The sequence below is a fragment of the Typopeltis vanoorti genome, chromosome 2, assembly GCF_054136105.1.
Source record: "Typopeltis vanoorti isolate ZY-2024b chromosome 2, IOZ_Tvanoo_1.0, whole genome shotgun sequence".
NCBI lineage: Eukaryota > Metazoa > Arthropoda > Arachnida > Uropygi > Thelyphonidae > Typopeltis > Typopeltis vanoorti.
The window spans coordinates 151,994,455-152,019,776 of NC_143550.1; positions in this window are offsets into that span (position 1 = coordinate 151,994,455).

Below are 25,322 nucleotides of genomic sequence, written 5' to 3' on the forward strand. Positions count from 1 at the left end.
TCAAGCCCTGGATAACAAGGGTAGCCAATGGTAGGCCGTATGTATGGCAGCAGGATTCGGCCCCTTGCCACACCTCTGGGAAAAGTCAAAAATGGTTGTCTGAAAATTTCTACGACTTCACCAGTCCAAATGTTTGGCCTCCAAACTCCCCAGACCTTAACCCCATGGATTATTTTGTATGGGGCGCAGTTGAAAAAGACACCAATCGCACTTCCAGTAATACAAAAGCCCAGTTAATGGATAAAATTAAAACAGTTTTTGCGGCCCTTCCCAGGGAGACTGTAGCATCAGCTTGTTCGAGGTTCCGAAGCAGAATTGAAGCTGTGATCGATGCTAATGGTGGTTATTTTGAGTAAATCTTGTTGATAGTATTGTAATTAACTCTGCCTGTAATGTTTTTTTGTCAATTCATTAAATTTAATAGATACAAAGAAGATTTTCTTTTTCCTTACGAAACTGTCAAATTTATCCCGAACACCCTGTATAAAGACAAATGCTATACGAGAGGGAAAAAAACTTATAGAAGTGTTTTAAAAAATAGCCAATAAATATAAAGTTGCTTAATAAATATTCAATAATTTTAGTTATACTTCTGTAACTAGGTTTTACAGCTCTCTATAAAAACGGTCCAAGATATAACTTCGATAGATAAAATGGCCCCTCAGTACAATCTATAGTCATCTCATCCAATTAAAATGAAACATTAGCCTTTTAATAACAAGAGTTTCTCCACAGATCAAAAATCAACTTACAATAGGTGGATCATCAAAAAATCTGAGATAACGTCTCAGAGATAATGAGATAACTGAATATTCTTCTTCCTGTGATATATAGAAATCAACAAAGATATTTTAATAGGTCACAGTTAAAAGTACTGATATGAATGATGAATGTTTCTCAAGTACTTTAAATTTTGTGGAACTGCTGGCTTAGAAAGTTGTTTTCAAGAGAGAAAGCATTCTAAAAAAAATAAAATATTATTATTATTATTATTATTATTAAGTGACACTTTTCCAATAAGTCCAAGGACTCATCGAGGGAAAGCACTACTTTACAACTCAAGGTCTTCAACCTTTTGTCCACCAGCTATACAGAACAACTACAACCATTATCATCTACACACAACGTCATCTACTGCCCACAACTTTCACAACCACTAGTATTTTTCGTCCGTAAATTGCATGGTTTCTCAAAGTCGATTTGCCTGTGCGCAAATTCTTATGAATATGCTGTTCATCAAACGACTGAAAATTTACTTGAGTTATAGCAAATTCTTGATTGCCACGAATCACTGAAAATATCATTTGTCCATTGTCACTTCGACTGTCTCCAAGAAAACCTTCATCAAATCAGTGAAAAAGAAAAAAAGTTCTACTACACATATTTTCGTCCAGTGAAAAACGGTTGTCAAAGAGGGGTAGAAAATGAGAAGCGGAATCTACTGATGAACGTTGACTATTAGCGATTACAAAATTCAAGCTTTCTTATTACGGTATTATTTTCAGAGAATGCATATCAAAATATACTATTGTATAATTATACCTCGCATGGACCCGATTCTCAAACATCCTCAGTTCTCAAAGGCTTTTATTCTGAAAATTAAAAAATCATAAAGTTCGTAATTTGTTCGGTAAAGAGAACTGATTTATAAATTTTGTAAATTTGTTTCTAGAATTGGAAGAATATATAAAAGTATGTTACTGGATTTGGCTATCTATTTTCGCACAAGGATTTTAAAATAAGAAATATATGCATACATAAACTATTCTTACAGCTCAACATTTTAATAAGTAGATTTAATTATTTAAGCAGCAAAATCTAATAGGTGGCGCTTGATGAACTAAAATGGCGACCTTACGAAAGCGGTAGTCGAGCATGTAATGTAGAAAAATTGAAATGGGCGTAAATGTATTCTTTGGTTTGATTTGAATCTTTTATCAGGATCTTTTTCAACTCAAATCTTTTAGGATTTTTTATTAACGTTTGAAAAAAAGAAATTGCAAAAAACAGGTAGGCTGAAGTCTTTGGTAATGTAATGTCGCATTTTTGGTTCTGAAGTATTTGAATTATTAGATAGAAAATTGTCTCACGTAATCAGTTTGGTGCAGATAGTCATCGAATATTTAAACATAAAAATTAGACTTAATTATAAACATTAATATATAAAATTTTATTTAGGTAAATGCATAATAAACACTATATTTGGGCCATCCATATTTCAATAAATGTACTACTGTAATGTTATATAATGTTCTATCTAATGTATCTGTTATATGCAAAGTGAAACATTGACTAACCATAAATAAAGAAAGATGAAAATCGAATTCAAGCTACAGAAATGGATAATCTTAGGAAATCAGCTGAATATGTGATGCAAAACTATAAAATAAATGAATAAATTCTGCAATCTCTGGTTTGTGATTGTTATTTTCAAAATTTTATTATTATCATTATTACGATTAAGTCTTTTGGAATGACTAATTGAAGGAGGGAGATGTTTATACCATAACCATTATTCAATATATATATTTAATATTGATTAATTTGCATAACGTTAAATGTTTAAGAAAACAAGCTGGATATTAGTAAGGTCTCATACTTCGAGTTATTGCCATGAATTTTAAGCCAAAGCAGAGAATCATTGATAAATAATCACCGCAATGACTCTTAAGCCAAGTAATATAGCGATACAGTTTCTCCAGCATTAAAGAGCAGGGGCGTTTATATTTTCCTTTTCTTTTCAGCATAATATTTTATTACCCATCATGTACACGCTGCTTTTAAAAAAAGTCAACGGACACCATAGTGTGAGGAACAAACAGCCATGCCGCCCAACTTAATGAGATGCAGAACCTCCTTTCGCTGCGATGACTGCAGCATTCCTACGGGGCGAACTGCTAATAAATATCACCAATTTGCTCCGAAGCTCATTTCTTGGTGAAAATCTATGTAATGAATATCACTTGGTTTTCACCACACTGAATTCTCCACCTAAAACTTCCATAATTGCCATGTCTCGTGGGATTTGAGCCGACAGTCCTACGTTGAAAGCGGAAAGCTTATCACTTGACTGTATTTAGATAGACAAATATTCTTTAATTTGGATTCACTTCTGTTTATGTATTTGGTCCTGGAGTATGTTTAGCTGCATGCAAATTACGCGAGTTGTAATCGCTATTTACCACTTTAGTGAGTAACTATGGGAAAATTGTGTTTACACGATGTTTCATTAAGTGGGAATGATTATTAACGAGACTGAAGATTAAAATGTTTCTGCAGACGTTCGTTTCTCAGTGCGGTTCATGCAATATTTTCAGAGTATGGTTTAAAGCTGTTTCCCAAACTGTGGATTCATACTTTCCACTCGTAGTTAAACGAGGTGAATGGTCTAAGTATAGAAGTGAGTTTTAAATGCTGTATCTTCGAATTATAGAGTAAAAAATATCCTTCCTGTTGTAACTCCGTAAGAGAACTTAGAAACTAGTCAAGTAGGAATTATATAAAGGGAGTTTATCCGTACTAATCTAACCAATGGTATTTGATTTCCAGGTTAATGTTTTGACGCGATTCTTGGTGATGGTGAAGAGACTTTATAACCCTTCACCGTGCAAAAGTGAAGTTATCATCATTCAGTTTTCAACAGTGCTTTATTCCCTTTTCACATAATATTCTTTGTCTGCATTCCGTTTTCAGTTATTGTTTTTTTCAGGTTTTTGCTTCTTGTGTATTTCAATAACAAGAAACGTTTTAAACATTTAATTAAAGTATATTGTGCCATATTTTGTTATCTTATTTTATCTGTATTTTGCTCTTTTTATAAGTCATGCAAAATTAAATTTTTATACACATAGAAGAAAATATTCCCTGCTCATAGAAATGCCTACTCCACTAGAAATATTCTTACTCCACAGAATCGAAGTGGAGTCCATTAAAATCAATATTTGCGTTGATATATGTCACGCGATTACTGATGTTATTAAATTTTATTCTGTGTACTGTTATTCATTAAAAAATCATTTTATTTTTCTTATTGTTTTAATATCAATGCAAGGTTTTCTCCAGACTGGTAGAGTTTTAATTAGCGAATATACTGAAATGGATTACACTATAAAAATGAAATAATCTAATAATAAGGAAATTTGTTAAAGCAATTATTTCAGTGTTTTTAATTTAGTGGAAAAATTTAAACTTTTATATTTAGATCATTCCGGAATAAAAATGCACAAAATGTATTCTGTTTATTACACTGTGCTATTCATAGATGTTAGTAAGCCAAAACCGCGATCCAATTATTGTCCTCTCGGAATTCATCCATTGAGCTTGATGTGGTATGATTGGCAGACTTATGTAGGTGGCAATGATTTTACTATAACAGTCCAATTTTATACTACACTGGTATCCAAAACCTAAGAAAGAACAATATTTCTTAAGATTACAAATGCAAAATATTAACGAATCAATTTGTGGCAATTTGTATAATTGGCGATTTCGAGTAGAGAGCGGGTACAGATTCAAAATTTCGAATCGCACAAAGGGATCACGCGGTAGCACTAGACAGAATAAAAGGCAAAAGGCTAACTTAAACGGATTGTGTTTGAAGGAAACTATTTTCATGAAGGATGAAAGTTGTAAACTTAGATGTCTTTTAAGTTCTCGCATGGAAGAATTATTGGAAAGTTTAAGAAGACCGCAGAATTATTGATGTTGCCAGAGAGTTTGGAATCTCACATAGCATTGTTTGCAGGCTCCGAGCAGCGGCTCAAACCAATGGAATTTGTTCCAGACATTTCAGGCGCCTCACTCAACCACCGAGCATGAAGAGAGATTTTTGGTTATAACAGCAAAACCTAATCGACGCGCCACGGCAGGTCAACTTGCAAGTCGGCTCCATTCAAGCACCGGTAAGCGGATATTTTCAAAAGCTGTGGCAAGACGTCTGCGACAAAAGGATTATACCCCCGAAGGCCTGTAGTCGTTCCTTTATTCACAGCTCATCGTAGAGGACGCTTTCAGTGGTGTTGTAACCAAAAAGTGGAAAAGACACCAATGAGCTAATATACTCTTTACAGGTGAGAGTCGTTTTAGTCTTTCCTCCGATTCAAGAGACACTTAATCTGTAATGAAAGTGGTACTCCTTACCATCGCGAGAATATTTATGAAATGGATAGAAACGGTGGTCGGCTGTGATGGTGTGGGGAGACATTATGCTAAATGGACGCACCGAGCTAAAAGTGCTGTTAAAAGGGAATATGACTAGTGAACGCTATTGCAACGAAGTTGTTCAACGCCATGTTCGATTGTTCCGTGGTGCTGCAGACGAAGAATTACTTTTTATGGATGATAATATTTGGGTTCGAGGTTATATGGTGAGTGGTCGGTGTAATTTAGCGCTCGTGTAAAATTGGTGATTTTTGGTGTTTTTTTTTGTGTGTGTGTTTCCTTAGAAAATTGGTTTTATAGTATATTAGAACGATTTTCGTGTTTTTAGAGTATTTTGTGTGTCTTTATAACATATTTTATTTGGGCTGTCACCGCTAGAGGGATTCGTAGTGTGTAGTGTTCGTGAAAGCTCCGGATAAGATAAGTATTATTTTCAGTTATCGTTGATAAATTTATTTACTATTGCGTAGTTTTGTTTGCCTTGCGCCTCTTAGTGCATCTTTTTGTGTGTTTTTGGTGTGTTATAATTTATAATTTGATAAAATACGTTGCAAGTAAGTACGGCTCAGTACGAAGGAAAATGGCGGCCAGTAATGATGGTTCGCCAACTTTATCAAAGAACGGTAGTATAAAAGAGATGATTCAGTGTACTAGCTGCGAAATGTACGCTTTGCGGAGTGCGGTCGGAGTGTGGTTAGATGATAATAAAGGAGTGAATGTGTGTAGAAAATGTAGGGAGAATGAGAAATTGAAGAGTATTTCGGATCGTGAGTGTGATATTTTTGTCAAACTTCAGAATGAAGAAAATAGGGATATGACAAGAAACGGCAAGGTTGTACCAGAGAATTGTGAGAGTGTGAATGATAGTATTAATGGTTTTACTGAGAATAAAAAAGATGAGATAGACGCAATGAGTGAGATCGCGTTGTTGAATGGTGCGATACAAAGGGCAAAACAGCAGCTAGAGCGTATGAGCAAAAGTCGACTGAATGAACCAGCCAATAATAAAAAGTATGACAGGAAAAATAGACGTATGAGGGTTAACATGAACAAAATGAAGGATAGAGTGCTGTATGGAGACTCGTTAGTACGAGGTGTGATAGTAGAGGATTTGACAAAATCGTGCCAACCTGGTGCGACCATAAAGGATGTAACTGAGTCTATTAGAGAGCAAAAGGAAAGGGTGAAAGAAATGATTGCTGTGGCAGGTACGAATGATTCAAAAGGAGACAAAATGGAAATGATAGAAGACCTGAATGAATTGTTTGAGGTAGCAAAAGAAAAGAGTGAGAGAGTTAGAATGATTAGTCTTTTGCCACGGTATGACAGTGAAATGTTGAAAAGGAGGGCCATAATTGCGAATGACTTTATGCGTGGGTTATGTATGACGAGTGGTGTGGAATTTGTGGATGTGTGGAGTGAGTTCGATGGGCGAAAGGATCTATATAAGATGGATGGCTTGCATTTGAATGGTTACGGTGTAAGAAGACTTGAGAAAGTGTTGCTGAATGTGGTGGATGTGCAAATTCAGGGAAACTAGATTTATTAAGGGGGGGAGTAGATATACAGTCCTTAGGGAGGCAGTTGAATGTAAGAATGAATATAATATGCCCGAGCAAATAAGGACAACAAATCAGAGTGGGATAGTTAATATAAGGCATCAAGGTAGGGTTGGGGCTATTGGGGGTTTTAAATTCATGTACACTAATGCTAGGAGTATTAGGAACAAGAAGGGAGAGTTTTTGGCCATGGTTGACACTTCCAGACCACAGGTTATTGGTATTAGTGAAACATGGCTGACTGTAGATGATATAGCTAGTGGGATTGAATGTGATGGGTATAGTGTGTTCGGTAATGACAGGGAGAATAAAATGGGGGAGAAGTATTGTTGATGATAGCTGATGAGCTGCAGCCAAGGAGAATAGAAGTTGAATTGCAGGATAGAGAAAAGAGCACATTTGAGGCCATTTGGTGTGAGATTGTGGCTAGCAGAACTAAATATACAGTTGGGTGCTGCTATAGACCAGGTGATGGAAAAGATGGTGGTGACAGTATGCACAAGCAAATAGAAGAAATGGGTGGAAGGAGGGTGATTATAATGGGAGATTTCAACTATGGTCGCATTGATTGGAGTGAGGAGAGGACACACGGGAGGAAGGAATTGGATTTTATGCGGTTATTAAGGGATACTATCTGCGACAGCATGTAATGGAAAATACTAGGGGTCAGAGAGTGCTTAACTTAGTAATTACATCTGAGAATTTGGCTGTAACAAATATGACCACATTGCCGCCAATCGGTGAGTGTGATCATAGGGTCTTGACTTGGGAGGTGGCTAAAGGTATAGAATTTTCAATTAAGACAGGGTACATGTGGAATTATCGGGCTGGAAAGTATGACAAGCTTAGGAGTTTGATTGGTTCAGTGCCATGGCATGTGCAACTGCAAGGACTAGAAGTCGATAGTGCATGGGAGGTAGTTAAGAAGCGTTTGCATGAAGCAATGGCTGACTGTATACCTAGAGTCCGAATAATAAATCATATAGGGGTTAAATGGATGAATAACACCATTAACCTTGAGCTGCAAAAAAAGAAACAACTATGGAGAGAATTTAAGGAGAAAGGCGACCGGCAGGCACACGAACCGTATAAAGCGCAGGCCAGAAGGGTAACGAGTGTGGTAAGAAAAGCAAAAAAGGATTACGAAAGAACATTGGCCATGCAGGCTAAAGAGAATCCTAAACAGTTTTTTAGATATGTAGCAAGTAAAAGGAAAAATGTACATGGCAGAATGATTTTAAAGAATGCCAATGACAGGGAGGTAACTGAATCAGTTGATATAGTTGAGTTACTGAGAGCACTTTGCAAGAATATATCATCCAGGTGGTGACATTGCAGAAACGAATGTACCAGTAGATTATACGGGAATTGTAGTGAATGAAGTGGAGGTGAGTAGTCTCTTGCATAATCTCAATGTCAGTACATCTGTGGGATTGGATGGTATACCAGCTCGTGTCGTACGAGAAGCAGCTAAAGAATTGTCAGTACCCTTGACCATTTTGTTTAATTTGAGTCTCGGGTCTGGGTTAGATCCGAGGGGGTGGAAAGAGGGGGAAATAGTTCCACTGCATGATGTTAGATCATGCCTCAGTAACTTGCTCACGTTTTATAACACAGTGACGGCTGAACTGGACAGGGATAATGAGTTTACAGTAATACTACTGGACCTTGCCAACGCTTTTGATAGGATACCACATAGAACCCTAATCGGTAAACTGGAGCAGATGGGGGAAAGATATAGGGTTGGTGAGATGAATAGCAGGGTGATTGAAGGAGAGATACCAGAGAGTGGTTTATTCAGGAGTGGAGTCTAAAAGATGGCTTGTGACTAGTGGAGTGCCACAGGGCTCTGTTCTTGGACCACTGCTTTTCAATTTGTTCGTTCATGATATAGGAAAGGATTTGAGAGGAAGTGTTCACTTGTTTGCTGATGATGCAAAGTTGGGTAGAGCAATTATGAGTACACAGGATGTCAAAATTTTACAAGATGATTTGGATAGTTTATTGGACTGGGCTAGGAAAAATGGATGTCAATTTAATGTGCCAAAATGTAAGGTTATGCACTTTGGGGTGAAAAGAATAGCAGCAGTATATCGCATTGGTGGAACCGTACTCCAGGAGATTGATGAGGCCAGGGATTTGGGAGTGTTGGTGGATAGGGAATTGAAGTTTTGGGGGCACATTGCAAAAGTGACTAAAACAGCTCACCAAATCACTTGGCTTCTGAAAAATACTTTAAAATGAGAGACAAACAAGTTGTTGTTCCTCTGTATCGAGCCTTGGTAAGACCCCATTTGGACTACTGTGCCCAGTTATGGGGCACCAGGGTTTCTTCGTGATGGGGAGGAAGTGGAGAGGATCCAGAGACGAGTGACCAAGATGATAGCAGGTCTGTGGAATGAACCTTATGAGAATAGGTTGAAGATTTGTGGGTTGCAGAAATTGGTCGATAGGCGAAGGAGGGGTGATATGATTGAGACATTCAAATTACTGAAGGGTTTCTATAAGATTGATCCAGAAGATATTTTGAAAATATGACTGGTGGTTGGAGGACTAGGGGCCATGAATGGAAACTGGGCAAGAGCGTGGTTGACAAGGGTGTTAGAGCTAGGTTTTTTACTTGGAGAGTGGTGAATGAGTGAAATAAGCTTCCAGAGTCTGTTATGGGTGCTAGGACCGTGAATGAGTTCAAGGCAAGGTATGATAGATACTGTGTGAATGTCGAATAGTTGTTCTTGACATGATGTTAGGGCCTCCCTCGATGAGTCTGTCGACTCCTTGGAGTTGCCCGGAACAATAATAATAATAATAATATCACACAACGTCATACATGAGTACTTACAGTGGGATACTTCTGGAGACTAAGGATAGCGCGTAATCTTCATGATCGAATCGAGAAACCTTAATGCTCCCATGATCTCAACCACATAGAACACTTTCCGGCGGATGCAATGGGAAGATGTATCGCTCCTCGAAATTCCCTTCCATAAAACAAACAATGCCTTATTCTTTGTTTGAAGGAGGAATGGGCCAGTTTGCCTCAAGAACTCCTGAAACATTTCTTGCTAAGCATGGGGTGGATATAATATATTCCATACTGAAATGCATCTCCGCATCGTTTTCTGTAAGCAGTGTATAGAGGGGGAGAGGGAGAGGAAAAGAGAGAGAGAGAGAAAGAGAAAAGTTCTTAATAAAAGTTGCTTCTCTGTCAATAATCGTGTTCTTAAAGAATAATCTTATTCTTTCTTTGTACAAGTTAATTTTGTTATTTTGCTTCTAAATAACAGCAGTTGTTTTTCAGGTTCCGATTTCGCACTTCAAAATACTCTGCTTGGGTTAACTGACGCTGAGTAGAAGTCACGGAAGAGTTTTCAGTGTGAACGTTGTCCCAAAATGTACTCGAGGAAGACGTTACTGACTGAACATCTGAAGCTGCATGTAAAGAAAGATCTTTTCCATTGAAAAGTTTGCCGCAGAGATTTTTCAGCTGCAAGAAATCTAAAAAAGCATACGGAAATGCACGAGGATGTGTGAAGAATATTTCGCTGTAGAACATGTTATCGCGAATTTTGGTACCAACACACTTTTAGATGTTATCAAAAATAACGCTTCATTTTTAGTTATGAAACAGTGCTGAGTAATCTGAAGTTGTTTTCTGTTTAAAATAGTTATTTAGATTAACGTGTTAGTCTTAAATTTAGATTAGGCTTTGAGCACAAAGAAATATGAAAATTTGTAGATTTGTTTTAACCGAAGATACAAAACGAAGAGGTTAGATTTGCAAATCAAATCTTTGACTTTACATGTCTTAACTGGTCATCATATGAATATCTTTCAACTTTAAAATGTTTGCTGGTTTTCTTATAGAATAGGGACTGTTTCGCAACACTGTCCATCATTGATCTATTCATGTTGTTTATGTAATATTCTTTCCATGTTAATTTTTTAAATTATTTCTTAGTCCAGTGCCCTACGGGAACTTTTATCCCCAAGCTGAGGAAGAATTCAGAAATAATCTCCCCGACAATATTTTAGAAAATCAACGCTTAGCCGTCACTTTATTCGTGTGAAGAAAAGCGTTTTTTTTTTCTGTTGCAAATTTGTCCAGGAAGAACTTTCATGTGAAGCTTAATTCTAAAATTAAGCTTCACATGAAAGTACATGCAACGTATGCGAAGTATTTCGAAACAACCCGTGTTTGCAAGAATTCACACGGGAAAGCAATCTTGTCAGAAAATATCCTCTCAAAGTTAGGAAAATATCTTTACTTACGTAGTTTAAAAATGTAATTTGAAAGCTCAGATCTTCTTTTGCAGAAGGAAGATCAAACACACTTAAAAATTCATAACTTATTTATTGTTTTCAAAAAAAAGTAATATTATCTTAAACACATCCCACTGATTATAAACGATGCCACTTAGCTTGAGGTGATGTGCGTCTTTTTCTTTTGTTGAGTATTCTCAGATATTAGTCAAAATTGATGGCCACCTGAATTTAATTTTGTATTTTTATTGTTCAAACTTGTCATTAATAAAATTTAGTGATTTGAGTTTCATTTCGTTTCACTGCTGGAAATTTCGATTTACAGTGTTCGACCTATTAAAAAAATCCAAGCAGTCAATTAGTAGTTTCTGTCCATTGACTTTTATTATTATTATTATTATTACGTGACACTTTCAGAGAGTCCCTGGACTCATCGCGGGAGGGTAGACTACCCCAGTACACAATACAACTGACTGTCTCCTCTACTTAATTCTCTAACAGTCTAACTTATGCAACGACACTACTAACATTGACGTAAACACCAACAGTATTTTTTGTCTACAAATTGCGTGTGTTCTCATGGCAGATTTGTCTGTATCTGGGATGAAAAACCTGAATATCCGGGAGAAAAACCCTACTGCCTTCGTATGAGATAGGCTAACTCAACTTCAGCTGAAAGAGCCCATATAAAGATTCCTCTCGCCACGACGAGAATGGAACCTCGATATTTTCTAATCCACGGGCGCATTGTTCCGCTGCACTACGGAGACGAATCATTTCAGCAGTCACTCATTATAAATTCAGTAGCTGAAGTAACGGCTCAACACGTTGAAGATGGTTATCCAAAATCTGTTGAACCCTCAAAGAGCCAAAATGGATCCTTTTGGTGAACATAAATAATAGGAATTGTTCTTCGTTCACATTTTATTTTCCACCTTTAAGGAAGTGTTAACCAAATTTCGTTATTTTAAACTTTATTCATTAAAAACAGGAAAACTATGCATCAGTTTGAAAATTGTAGTGATACGGATAGTGATACAATATTGAATATTGTAGTGATACAATATTCTTATGTACGTTAATTCTTTTTAAGATATTCATGCATTCGCATTATTTATTGTATTCCACTAATCATTTCTGAATCTCATGCGCTGTGGTCCCAATATAAACACAAAATTGCAGTTTTGAGAACTCTGCTCTGCAGTGTTGCGGGAATTTTGGCGAAATTATTCATCCTATTTGGGGGGGGGGGATAATAAAATGCTTCTCCACCGAAATGGAGATAGTGAAGCTTAAGTGATTTGATTTAATGTTTTTTTTTGTTGTTGTTATTGTTTAATGGGAAAAAAATCTACTGATATGAGCTTTATTCTCTGAAAGACAACGAAGATTCATAAATGAGGAGATTGAAGTGAGCCATCTGCATTTTGCTTGTTCTCTCGTTCGTCGACGTAGCTCGTTGATAGAAAGCATCGGCGTACTCAATATCAGCTTTCTTGTGTTGCATGTCAATGTAAGCACTATAATTTAAAAAATTTTCATAACATTCGTGTTTTTTTTTAATGGAAGCGCTCTAAATTCCAAACTGTATCATAAATTACGTTGTAAAATAAAAATTAAAAACTTCTATTAAAATGAAACGCAAACTCCTCCTGAGTTACATAACAACTCTATGAATCGGCAATATTCAAAGTGTGTTTTTTATCTACACAAACAAGCAAAGTTTACTTTAATGACTTCAGTATTTGTTTGTAAATTAATATGATTTTTCCTCTTTTCATGAAACAGAACCAACTTTAGAAGAGACATCAGTAATCGGAATGGAGGAGGAAGAAGCAAGTACTGTGGAATTTATAATGTTATCCTCTACGTCAGATATAGAAGAAGTGGATGATTCAGCTATAGGGAATCAACCCCGTACATCTACTCCCTCCCAATAGCTTTAGTTGTCGTAGAACATTCATCTTATGAAATATGTAAATGTCTTAAATACAGTTGTTCACGTCAAATCTTTTCATAATAAAATGAATTGAATTTATTAGCTGAAGTAACTTTTTAGAAACGAAATGAGCAGTCCACATATTCGCTCTTTGCTGTCAGAGACTGCTTACTCGAGAGTGTCAATGTTCGAAAAAACCTTCGGATAAGAAGAGTACGGAAGACAACCGCCTCAAAGTCGCGATCTACCGAGATTCGAAAATTATTATTTTCGATTGCATTAAAATAAACATCAAATTGATGCATCTCGCAATGCAAATATTGAACTTTAAATGAACTCTTTATGAACTTTAAATGTTTCGTTAGTTAGTTGCGATGTTTATATGGGCGATTTGCATATTTAATTAATAATAAAACATTTGTCTGAAGATTGCGATTCTATGTGAAATTCATTTTGATTTTATCACAATTTTTCTTCAAAATATTACGACTCGATTACATGTTCTTGGTCCAAAATACGACTGCTTCATCAAAATGGATGTTCTTCCTGTAGTGAGGTCAGTCGAATTGGTATCACCCTCAACAAGATTTTAGCGCTTCCCGAAGTTGTCTGTATGGTTCTGATTAAATCATCTCAGAATTCCGTGTTACTCATTATTTGGCACTCCCATTTCCTCACAAGATATCACCCACCGATCGGGCAGGGTGATATAGTGCTCATCATGATAACATTTAAGTGGATCTTTTTCGCAGAACAACTACAGCACAGCAAAATAAAATAGTCTGGATATCCCCTTATTTCATATTTTGTTCACAAAGTACAAAATGCACAATACAAGACTTCCTCATTGTCCGCTACTTGTAGACCCTCTGTGAAGTTGGTAGTACGTCGCTGCTAATATTGGTTAAGTGGTTGAAAATAAGAACAATAACTTGAAATATGAGAAAGAATAAAGTAGAGTTCAATAGATAGTATGTTTTGGGTTTGCACAAATTATGGTACGTCGAAATGATAAAATTTTACACATTCCTCAAACATCCATTTCAAAATAATATACTTTCGGGTATTCAGCAGATTTTTTCCACGCCTGAAAGCTGATTACACATTACAATCTGAACGTTTTTGAAATAATAGAAGTTTGGCAGGGAAAACTTGAGAATTATATGAGAACTAATTGACAGGGATGTTATTATAATATTTCACTTGTTAGGGAAATGCCAAAAACCATTTGCCTTTTCCCTTCCACACAAACCGAATGACTGTGTTTTGCCTCAGATCTTAAAATAGTGTGCAGAATCTTCCACGAAACAGTTCTGATTCTGCTGTAATATTATTATTTTTAGGGGGATGACCTTCAGCTGAAAATTAAAATATATCTTGTCAGGTCTGATTAAGACAGAAACGATCCTTTTATTCAATGTTTTCGGAAAATCTCTTCCACATTTTATTCAGTTGTCGTAGCAATTACGATCATGAAATAAGAAAGTTATGAATTCTGTAAATTTACAATTTGCTGCGTCGAATCGGGAAGGTAAGATTAATTTTCAGCCAGCAGCTCTTATTTATTTCCTTGGGGGGGGGGACTCGAAGTAGGACAATAGCTTGTTATACATTATTTCGAGATTTTTATTCTTGTTCATCTTCAATTCAAGAGCGTATTCAAGTTAATTCCTGAAGCTGGACAAGAATGAGGGTAAAGAAGTTCACTCAAAGTTCATCTTAAAGACTTTTCTTAGTTTTGTATAACCTCCACAAATGCACGAAAATACATGAAGTGTACGTGCCATTCTCCTTTAGTCATCCCAACTTAAACATAAATTTAATAATGTACATCACTAAACAGGTTTTTTCCCCATTGTTATTAAATGCGTCTATTTATCAATGACCTTCCCCCTTCCCCTCCGAGTTGCTCCTTTTATTAGTTGTTGTAGAATTTTGCTGAGATGCAGAATGAAAATGATGTATTTTTGATTTAAATAACGTTCTCACTTTGTGTTTATGTGATATATTCAGATAAACTAAATAAGCATGTCCTGTAACTCTTTTCAAGCTCGTACGGGAGTAAGTTGAGCTACTTTCGCCCTAAATGTTTTCAGACAACTAGGCAGCCTTCTTTCAAGCCTTGACTAGTATTGTGCTCAAGCTGTCAATGAATCAATGCTTTTCAGGCTCGTTCCCTTAAACCCCTAATCTTTGTATTACTGTCTGCAGTAGTGTGAATTATACGGTCGATTTTTGAGATGCTCTAGAAAGGACTAGAAAATACTCCTCCTCTAGTTAACGAGAAGAATCGGCACCTTCTTGAATTAAAACTTTGTTTCTGTTATTTGCGTAAATGGCTTTGAAATAGACGTTTCCAGAAGTAGAATGAGTATAATTGAATAATGTGTTAAACATGAAATAATTGCAATTTCGCGGGGTTTTTTTATTCTTATTTCAGTAGCATTCCATTATTATATATGATATACTATCACTGTTGTATATCGTTTGTTTTAAACCAAACTGATTCAAGAATGGTATTAACTATTCGTTTCACTTTCCAGGTCGTATTCTTCATAGCACTTCAGCCCATTCGGTTCTTTCGCAAGAGAAGCCGTGGGTGAAATATCAATCGATGTTTGCCATCAGTACTTTATTCAGAGATCGTTACTTACAAGTCACTTGAAGCTGAATGCGAAGAAAAAGATACTTGTATGATCGAAATGCTCGAAAGAGTTTCTGTATAAATACAACCTCCGAAGACATCAGAAAATAATGAGTCATTCTTAGGTTAAGATGCTGTTTCATGTTTCACATGTTTTGTTAGTGCTGGTGTTTTCTTTGAATATTACTAGCAGCGGTATTCGAACATTTGTTATTATTTTCTTAATTTCATTCTCATGCAGGAAACCTTGCAAAATAGTGCATTGTTAGTGTCGTTGGTTAATTCGGGGATAAGTACAAACCACGGTACATTTTCAAAGCACTTTGGTATCCAGGAATCAGAGTGATGGTTCACATTGGGCGATGAAAATAATCTGTTACCTAAGATGGCATTTAATTGATTCCGCTCGGTTTACACAGTGAACAGTCACGTTCCCGCAATTGATTCGGTTCTTTCACAACCGACACTTTTTCCCCCACTAGATTTACAGACAACGAATTCTTCGGTCGAAAACAAACGACTTCCTTAGAAGTCGTTTGTTTCAAGTTAAGAGCAAAGTTTCATGAGCAACATTAAGATTCAGTTTAATTATTTCGAAATAAGATAAAATTTCTAAATTTTACAAGGAACAAGAATTTAATGTTATTAGCAGTGATTGTAAACAGCGGTTATTAACACTAACGGCTACACCGCTACTGAGTAGCACCCACAACTAAAAACAAAAATTAATGTTCATTGCATTTTGCATAAAACGCTTGTAAAATAGCACTTTTAACATAACAAACAGCTTCGTCTAGCTAATAAAGATATTTGTTTACCTCGAATTGATGAAAATGACAACCAAACGAAGCCTTATTTTGAACGATCAACTGTGCGGCATTGGATCATTTCTCAGAGCATTAAATAGTCTTTACTTTTCAGCGAAAATATGTTCGATTTGTTACTTTAATAAAGAAAAATTTTATTTGGAGAAATATTCAATTTTCTTCTATAGATGAAGGTTTTTGTATTTTTACTTTTTATTTTTTTAATCGCGAAATGTGAACATTTCTTAAAGACATTTCTTATGTGCGTGTCTGTGTACTTATTCGCACTTAATTCAAGTACATTTCTTACTTATTAAGTGACCGCTGATGACGACCAAGTTTTATTTCCTTTTGATTTAATAACAACTACAGTTAATAAGCAAACTCGTCTTCAGCGTCTGAAAGAAATTGTTATCCAGTGTTACATAAAAGCAACGAAAGGAGAAATCGCTTTTTTTTTTTTTTTGTAAAGGACCGTCAAGTGTATTATCCTTTTTAAACGATATTTTGAATCCCAATAAATATTCCCCATACAAATTGGAACTTAATTTTCTTATTTCTTTTTTTTTTCTTTTTTCCGTTGCGATACGATTTTCAGCTTCTAACTAATCTGATGTTTAGCAAGGAAATGTCGAAACTCCGAATATTTTATGTTTATTACGGATCCAGTAATGCTACATAGATGTCGCTGGAAGTAAACTGTGTACAGACATCAGCTTGTCTGGATCTATCTTCTGAATCGTTGTTTCTGCTAAAAAAAAGTGAACAGACGCGTGTTTTCTACGGTCACTACTAATTTAGGTTCCCTTAAATGCGAAACCTGAAACTCGTGTATGTGGAAGTATATGCTCCGCGTCTTCCAAAGGTCACGATCAAATATTATAGGAAGGTGTTTTTTGCTTGTATTATTCCTCAAATATTAATGATATCTTAGTTGCCGTGGTCGAAAATAGCTGATTTGTGTTATCAGAAATCTAGTGGTCGGTATGGTGTGCTACCAGATCTGTTATAACAAAACGGACAGTGCAATAAATGCTCAGGAAATGTCATCGATGTGTGTGTGTGTGTGTGTGTGTGTGTGTGTGTGTGTGTGTGTGTGTGTGTGTGTGTGTGTGTGTGTGTGTGTGTGTGTGTGTGTGTGTGTGTGTGTGTGTGTGTGTGTGTGTGTGTGTGTGTGTGTGTGTGTGTGTGTGTGTGTGTGTGTGTGTGTGTGTGTGTGTGTGTGTGTGTGTGTGTGTGTGTGTTTGTTTGTTTGTTTCAACACAGTATATAATTCATTTATTACTGTTGGTGGCTCAGTACTGCATCTTGTAATATACTACTAAAATACAACTTTTTCTTTTTTAGCAGAAATATTTTACATTGAAGATGATCTTGTATTTCAGTCAGGTTGCACACACTCCTTGCTTCCTTGAGGCTAAGTAGTTAGCATATCCGTTCTCTACTTGGGCTTGGATGTCCTGAATGTCTTACTAATTCTGTGCGGAAAGGATATCTGCGACCCTACCACTTCTTCCTCCAGCGCAGACCCCACACCCCAAACCAAATGAATTACGGGAGTGGCCATATGGCATCCTGTAACGTCAAATGTGAACAACGAACTTTTTTTTAAACTGACTATCGTAAGAATTCAGGATGCTAATCTACGTACAATCCTTAAATAATGTTGTACATGTAGATTTGGTGGATGTGCACTCCTTCTACTGTTATTCATCATCTTTACGATCATCTTATCAAGCAAAGTAGCTGATCAAAATTGGAGATATTCACGCCAACGTTTTACCTTATGCAGATAACATTTTTTTTAACTAAAATGATAAACCGCTGTTAACATTTAAAATTAAAAACAAAAACATGTAGACGTTTATAGAAGAAAAAAAAATTGAAAAGTGTTTAGGTACAGTTTTCTGTTTGGGTTCAGTTAAGATGAGTAGAGGAGTGCTACTGATGGCTGCAGAGTAATTGAATCCAACTAGAGTAAATATTTCCAGTTTAATTTGATTCTTTTCAAAGCTGTAATACATATTTTGTATTCTGCTCAGCACTACGTGATGATAGTCGTGTGCTCTTTAACTACCTAGTATTTCCAGTATAATTCTAACATCTAGGCTAAAAAAAACTATTGTGGCATTGGAGATTGCTTCCCTAACTCCAACTGAATTTATTTATCGAAGAATTGGGGACTTGTATCCCTGAAGAAACTGATATTTAAAAGTTTGTAAGATGAAGAAAATGTGGTCGTAATATATGATACTGATGTTGCATTTAATTTCATTTTTAAACATGATTCTGTGTATGCGCAGAACCAGCACTAAGGTTTGCAATGTTAGAGAGAACTTTCGCTGGAATATTTGCATCATCGTTGAAATCGTCAGCGGAAGAGAATGCATTCCTTTAATCTCCTTACCGGCCAAGGTGGAGCACTTTTCTTGGATCAAAATATCATCAGCATTCTACCTTTTATCATGTTATTACCCTTCTCCTCCGTTAATCCCTTAACGGCGATATTATTTTTTATCTGTTGTTTCAATTTTGAATCTTTTTAGTAGACATTCTCTAAAATGATTTCTGTTTATATTATTTGATACAAATACGTTTTATTTTTAGGTTATGACTCCAATTTCTGTACAAAAATAGTAAGAAAAAGGTTTTATAAGCCAATTCATCACCGACGGAATCCCTGGAAAAAAGATCAATGGAAATCTGCCATCGACTTGCCACCAAATATTCAGTTTTGCGAGACGTTTGAAGCTACAATTAGATGAAAAATAAAAGCTACTTGCAAAGTTTGCCATAGAGATGTCTTAGTTACTAGTTCGCATTGCACCTGCAACCGCACACGACAGTCCGAGAAAGCTTCTAAACTTAGAGCTAAAAAGGCTCCACTCATCTTCTTTGAGAATAAAAGGCATCACAGTATTTATTCATTCAAAGACGATATTTTCTAATGATGAATATTCTGAAATAAGCAATGAATGATTAAACACGCGATCTATGAGTGAACAGTTTAATGAATATTGTAAAATAAAATTGCGTTAGAATGAAAACACTAATTTCCAGCAACCAAATTCTTTCTTTATATCTAAGATGCATCGCATTCTAATGTAAGAAGTATAGATTTTTATTTTTCTTGTGGATTGCTGGCTCTTCTGTGGTTTCTAATTAATAGTACGAAATTCAGGTTCATAGTGCAACACGCAGTAGAGCCAGCTCGTTGCATTTTTCGATTGGGTACTACGGTACAAATTTACTGTGCACTTTCATTTAGATTGTTTTTGTTTGGAAATTACACACTAACATCACCAAAGTATAACTAAATATAACTGGTCAAGCATAAAGTATTTTTTTTCTTCTCATATACAGCGCACATGATGTTTTTCCGGTACCACTGCATTTTTTTATTAATTGTTTAGAAAAATGTAACAGAATTGTGCTTACTTTTTTAGGCTCTGCTTTTGTACCTCGAAAGATTGCTCAGAAACCGACTGACCATCAGAAAACAAGGAAGAAATATCCATGCGAAATCTGTTCCCGTCAGTATTCGAAAAGATTCCTTAAAGAGCATTTGAGGGTGCACGAGAAAAAAGACCAATTCCGATGCAGAGTGTGTCAGAAAGACTTTTCAAGTGCATCTAACCTTAAAATACACTTCGGTGTACACCAAGCGGTGCGAGAAACGTTCCAATGTGGCATTTGTTGGCATATATTCACCTATAAAGGCAATCTTGTCCAACACCAGAAATTATTCTCCCACTGTTAAGTGGGAAAGAAACGTATTCAAATTACCCATTCCTATTTTCATTTTATTGTTTAGTTTTTAGAGTTATTAATGGTAAATTTTACAATGAGGAGTTTTGTAATGTGCTTTTGTAAAAAAAAGTGGTTGCAAAATTCTTTTGTATTAAGAAAGCTGTATTTTTTCTTCGTGAAACATTTCAATTCCTTTAAAAGGAGAAACATTGAACAAGCAGACATTTTCGCAATTTTAATATAAAATATTATCAGCGTACTCCATTTATCAGTTTAGATCACTTTTATGAAGTTTGTTACATGACTAGTTTATTATTATTATTTGTTTCTTATGTTTTAAGATTTGTTTCGTTAAATAAATCATCTTGTTGTTATCCAGACAATAATTCGTTACTTTTTAGATGATAATTTTGTATTTTTAAAGTAATTACAAAAGTTTGTTTTCACACGTTTTGTTATTCATCCAATATTTTCAGCAATAAACGGAATCTGAAATAAAAATTAATTTGTTTCTTATTTTCGTGTAACATAAGAATAGAAATAGAATTTGTAGTAAACAAAGGTAATTTGCATAAATGAGTATAATCATCGAATTCGTAGTAACCATTTTAGCAGTTTTTAAATCATGAAGTTACTGTCTCTAAATTTGTATTTTTAACCTCTTATATGAATGCCAGCATGTACTGGTAATAGCATTTTAGAATCTCTGGATCATCAATAACTGCAAGTTATTCTTTGGTGTTCCTCTGCATTCTTACTCAATACGTTATTATATAAGAAACCTTTATGATGGATTAAAGGCTTAAGATAACAATACAAAACTAGTAAAACCATGTTCACAGACAATGGCCTTCTGAAGAATATCTGTTTTGAAAACGGATTTTCGCCATCTTCGTAATGTTTAATGAAGTTTACAAATACGCTTTAATACAGTTTGCTACTTGAAAAGGACTTTATTTTAGAGCAACAGAAAGATCGTTTAGTTTACGATAATAAAAGAAAGATAAGAATAAGAATAAGGATAAATTAGAGGCGTGGGTGACTGAGTAGTTATCTCTGCTCTTGATATTTTGTGAATGTCTTGGGGTGGTGGATGAAGTTCTTCTATCACCATCCATCCTCCAATGCTCCGATCCATACTCTACTTGTAGGAATTGAGTTAGATCTCCAGAATAGGGTTTTCGGATTATTTAACAGAACTTATTACTGAAAATGTTTTATGAAACGACGTGGTCAGCGAAGATTTATGAACATCTATCATCATGCAAGACGGTGTGGATTATATTTCATTAAAAATAAACTTGCTTCGTCTAATGTACGGACGGTCCCCCCCCCAAAAAAAAACAATTACTGAAATACAATAACTGTTATCATTTCGGTAGAAGTGAAATTCTATAGAAATTTCTCCAGTAAGTATTTTATTCAATTTTCTGTTTTATATAATTTTAGACAGGGATTTTTTTTTTCAGAATTTATTTTATTATCCTCTTTATCTCATGAGAAATTTATTTTGTTTCTCCAGAAAATTAATTTTAAATATTCATTTTTGGAAAATGCTAATTATTTAGCATTTTCCAAAAATTACTCAGCTAATTACTCAACTAATTATTTAGAGGACTGCAATGGATATGTTGAATATCTTATTTGTGTGTGTTTACTCCTTATCAACCTATTCGTTGGTAGGCCAGCAGTATGCTACATAACTAGCGAAGTGATTATGGAACAAGGTGGTTTCCCGTTGCCTTTCTTGCCACTAAGTATTTTATGACTGTAGACGTGTGGCCAGTTAGCCTGGTTTAAAGGGATGAAAAACCCGAATTTCTGGGCAAAAAATCCCTCTACCTGCGTCTGAGACGTATGATAATTTTAAATTTTCATTTTCTGAAAAATGCTATACTAAACTAGTTATTTCGAGGTCCATAATGGAAATGCTGAATATCTTATTTATAAACAAATCCAGGTTGGGCTCTGTTCTGGAATTCTGCTCTTTGACCTCCATCCATCCATCATTCTAAATGTCTAGAATATCTAAAAGACGTGGAAGAATTTCTAAGAGTTGTGGGATTAAAATCTGAGTTCGCTTTTGGAGAAAAAAGATATCGGACCTACCTGGAAAAAGGGTTTAGAAGTTCCGTTCATTAGTAAGTCGAATCTATAAGATACCATCGGACAATTTCATTGTTTTGACTTGGAATAAGCCACGATCTCACCGAGAATTCATGTTATATGCAGCGAAATATTAAAAATATTCGTATCTGAGTCAATTATCATTTTTTTTTTCGGAAAACGGACGAATTTAAAATAACACGGAGTTCCTCGTACAGGACCTGCTAATACGATATTCAGTGCTAGAACATGAAAAAAATATTCATTCAGGTTAGATCACTCTAACCTGAATGAATGATCCTAAGGATCATTTTAAATCTCGATCACAATAAAATATTCAGCAGTATTTCCACTCAGCGACAGGTCAACCGTGACACCGAGTAGAACCGCTCGTCCCTAAGGGAAAAGCATCCACCAAAGGGCCCGAATGAAGGTCACGTTAGTAAAATCTTTAGCATAGTCAAGCATCTCATGGAATGCAGTAATCGAGGTCCCTTCAGCAGCGTGAAAATTGACATCAGAAAGTGCCAGACACAGAAGAAATACCAATTTTAGTATAATGCAGAAGTCGCACATTTTCCATATACAGGAGAGAGAGAGAGAGAGAGAGAGAGAGAGAAAAGGTGTAAAAACCTAATATTAAAATACTTTGGATTAGAGATGGATACACAGAATTGTTTTCACTATAAATGAAATTAAACTTGCCAAGAAATTACATTTCGCTTGGAGTATTTTCACAACTAGGCCATTTTATATAGGCTATTCCTGCTTATATATAGGTTTACATTATTGGTAATTTACACTCGAAACATTTCGAAAGAAATAACTGAGGTCATCCTCAGTCAACCAAAGACTCCATGCCAGGTGGAAACAAGATAAGAACGCTTATTTTAGAAGCCCATCTCATATGTCGGGTTACAGTGTCTACCACAACCCATTTTTACTGCAAATATATGATCGGGAATTCTTATTCAGTGAGATATTTCGTGATGGGAGTTATTTCGAATACTCTTCTTTGTTAATTTCGAAAGAAAAAGTTTTTTTTAATAGGGGACTGAATCGAGATATGCAAATAAATTCACACAACTTTAAAATTTAAAATACATGAAATCATTATATTCATTTTTAAGCTACTTTCAAAAATTTTCATTACCTCTATCCCGTGATTCATTTGGATTTCCCACAACCTTTTTGGCACTCCACGAATTTCATATCCAGCTTCAAATGTTATTTCTAGTCGTATTTGGTAGTGCAGGACCGGAGGCATCTTGGCTCCGGTCCTGCACATACCTTAGTCCTGCATCTACCTTAACTTTCATCTTGGCTTCAGGTAGGGGTGAACAATTACGCGTCTTGAAGAACCAAACCTGAAATAGAGCCATGCCTGTGTTATAGATCGTATGAATACCGCCGATCACAGCGGTTTCATTTGTGAAGAATTAATATCATCTTTATATGGAATTGATAATTTTCATTAGACAATAAGACTAACAGAAACACTGCTGTATCGGGAGTTAAATATACCAAATAATACTTTAGTACGTTTTGAAATATGAAGGTTTTAGGAACTCAATTTTTTCTTCCACTGAAAAAAAAAATCTTTTACATTTCAACCGCAACACGTAAGACATTGCGTAAACAACATTTGTTTTGCATAAACAAAATGTGCCCTTTATAAACCGTATTAGAGTATTGAATCCTGCCGAGTTTGGTTTCAGCCTCGCATTCATAAATAGTTACTTGTGAAGAAAAAAAAATCATAACATTTGATGAAGTAAAGTTCATTCACAAATTTCTTCCATCTTCTCAACAGTGGGTTGATCAGCTTCTCTTCTATTAGCAGAAACTATTATTAAACTGCTGATCTCTATAAACATAAAACGAGTTTTGAATATAGAAATCATTTTAAAAATATACTCTACACTAGGAGTGAAATTTGTACTAAATATTATTTCGTACTTTGTAATATGATGCATAGTCAAAAACAAGTTTATGCCATCACCAGTGTTGAAATTTAATGGGTTTGCCTTTCATTGCAGGTTACCTCTTGTAAGAATTTAGAATAATAATTTAGTTTTTGAAATTTTATATATTCCCTGCACCTATCCATCTAAGTTTGAACTTTGATTTTGCGTTCTGTGTTAAAATGTTATATATGCTAATAATACAGCAATGTGTTCCTAGGGTCTGCTTTGGTTTTCTCCAAGACGAAATTTGGTCGACTTCATTGTCGAAAGAAGCCTTCAGAAAAGCATCTTTGTGACTTTTGCCAACGAACTTACAGTCTAAATAGTGATCTGTCAAGACGCTTAAAGATGCACAAGAGTGATAGAAGAGTGTTTCCTTGCAAAGTTTGCCACCGAGATTACTCCAGTGCCACTAACCTCAGGACCCACATGAAAATTCACCTCAAAGTACGTGAAACATTTCGTTGTAGCACGTGCTGTAAAGAATTTGCTACCAAGGGGAATTTGATGCGCCATCAAAATATAATCCATGGTAAGTTATGAAATTGCGTTCCTATTTTGTGTTGAATTAAACATTTTATTACTTTTATGCTGATTTCTTTTTTTCTTTTCCTTTAACTAAGGTATAACGTCATAACGTGTATGGATGAAACAGATCTGATTGTGTTACAGATATATGAATAATTCCGATCACAGTGGTTTTATATGTAAAGAAATAATATCTTCTGTATAAGGAGATTATAAGTTTCATAACAGAATAAGACTGATAGCAACACTTCAGTTATTGGGAGTTAAATATGCAAAATAATAATTTAGTAAATTTTTGAATGTGAATGTTTTATGAACTCAGTTTTTCGATCAGTGTTTTTCTGATTGCCTGAACATTTGGAAACACTTAAGCATTGGCATTAACCTTAGATGAAACTGGTGGCATTTATCAGAGCAATGGACAGGACTTCATTACATGATGGAAAACGAATTATGGAGATGCACACCCACTGCGATTTCATGAATCTCAGAATGAAGTTTAAGATGTTGTGAAAAAGAGTGTTGCGGCATTTAAAATTTAAAATTTTAAATGTTTAAATTTAAAATATTTAAAGAACGCTCACAGGTCGATGAAAATCA